Source organism: Crocodylus porosus, unplaced genomic scaffold, assembly GCF_001723895.1.
Source record: "Crocodylus porosus isolate Cpor-Errol unplaced genomic scaffold, CroPor_comp1, whole genome shotgun sequence".
Lineage (NCBI taxonomy): Eukaryota > Metazoa > Chordata > Crocodylia > Crocodylidae > Crocodylus > Crocodylus porosus.
This window is the reverse complement of record NW_017728886.1, coordinates 29,412,844-29,415,071: the sequence shown is the minus strand read 5'-3', so window position 1 is coordinate 29,415,071 and position 2,228 is coordinate 29,412,844.

Below are 2,228 nucleotides of genomic sequence, written 5' to 3'. Positions count from 1 at the left end.
TATTGGTTGTATTACTAATTCTGTTGTCTCAATGTCTTTCAGTGTTGTACATACCTTATTAAATACATTCCATAAACTAAAATAATAAATGGAAACATTTCTCTACTGGGAACTGGACTGAGGCCACTAGTTTATTTCACAGGGGACACCAAAGAGCTGCTAAATTGGAGCAGCTTTTCATCCCTGTAGATCCAGGTTGTGAAGGGCTCTATCCTATTAACAATCTCTTGAGCCAACTAGTTCAACAAATGTGATTACATGGATCACACATCTAAGAGCTTCAAAAGGGGTCAGAGCGTTCTTTTGATCAACTAAAAAAAAAAATGTTTGGCAGAGCCAAGTGTTGAATTTGCTCCAAATAATTACATGCATTTAATAAATGACTCTTCTGCTGTCATATGCTTGGTAATTTATTATGGCAGATGATATTTGTGATTTGAGGAAAAACAGTTTTTATGGCACAAAAGATACATAGAAGTTTTCTTGAAGGATCATTGCTCAGGGGTAGAAGGAAGTACTGTTTTTTTTTATAATAAACACAAGAAGAAAAGGAATTCCCTTTACCTAACTCAAGCTTTGTTCAGTCAGGCAAACAGGATGGATGTAAAGAAAGATAAGTAAACTATTCATGTTTGACTCTTAAAATAATAATTTATCTTCAGCTGTCTCAGTAAAACTTCTTTGTGCATCTGCCTGTCTATATTAAAGGTTTTTCTATAGTGGTCATCTGTGCAGTATTTTAATGACTGTTAAATAATTGCTTTTCAGTTACTCCATATACGAAGAGTAATATTATTTTCCCCGTTTTACAAACAAACAAGAAAGAGGACATTTTGCAAACAAACAAGAGGACATTATGGAATTGTGACTTGACCTAGGTCACACATAAGGTCAGCTGGCAGAGCCAGAGGCATGCCTAGGAAGTTTTGCACCCTGCACAGTGGCAGTGGCCAGGGCAACAGCCATGGTTGGGTCAGCAATAGTGGCAGCAATGGAGGCTGCTATTCTTGTGCCCACTCTTAGTCAGCACCCAAGGCTATTGCCCTTCTTGCCCACCCCTAGATGCTACTAGGCAGTGATTTGGACTAGAATTCAGAAGTCTTTAGGACAAGAACCATCTTCTTGTTCCGTGTGTGTGTGGTAGGATGTGAAATGCCTATCAAAACAAGATCCAAGGCCTTGGCTGTGACTACTGACTACTAAGTGCATACTAAGATTAATATAATAATTGATCATCTTACAATATCTTAATCACAAGTACATCCTTCCTTTCTTTCTTAGATAATTCCAATGATGGTTATATTAGATGTCTTCAGGAAAGACAACTAAACTGAACAGTGTAAGCCTAATACTTTTTCTTAGTTAAATAAAATAGATTTGTATTGGCTATCTTTAACCTTATTACTTTATTATGACTGTTAATTATGTCATAAGGCTGAGGGGAATCAGGGAGGCAGAGGAGGAAATTGACAGAAACTGACAGCTATTTTCTTTCCCTGCAGGGTTGTATGACCAAGGAGGATGCACCTCAAGATGAGCCCTCCACTGCTAAGTGGCAGACGGTCATCTCCCGTGCCAGGGCTGCTCGAAACACGGCAGCACCAGTTCCTCCAGTCCGGCTGGAGAACAGGTATGAAACCCTGGCAGCCCTGGAGGAGGAGGAAGGAGAGGACGAAACCAGGGAGGAGGCAACTCCACACTCACCGCGTCCTGTGCAAGCTGAAGGAGGCAAGAAGGCCAGGAGGAAGTAGCATCACGTGATCGTTATTGGTGACTCCATCCTGAGAGGTACCGAGGGCCCCATCTGTCACTGGGACCCCTAGGCACGCGAGGTCTACTGCCTACCTGGAGCGAGGATTCAGGACATGAAAGGGATGCTCCAAACTGTAATCCAGCCCACCGATTATTACCCCATGGTCCTAGTCCATGTGACCACTAACGATGCGGCCAGGAGGAGCCCTGATCACCTGATGGAGGACTACCATGCTCTGGGGGGCATGCTGAAGGAGTTGGGCGCACAGGTGGTTTTCTCTTCTATCCTGCCAGTGAGTGGACGAGTCAGACGGCATGAAACGTGCATCGCGGAGATCAACTGGTGGCTACAGGAAGGTGCTTCGAGGAGGGCTTTGGCTTCCTCAGCCATAACCGGCACATCATGACGAGAGACATGCTGGGATGTGATGGGCTCCACCTTTCCCCTAAAGGTAAGCGTGTGTTCTCTTCTAGGT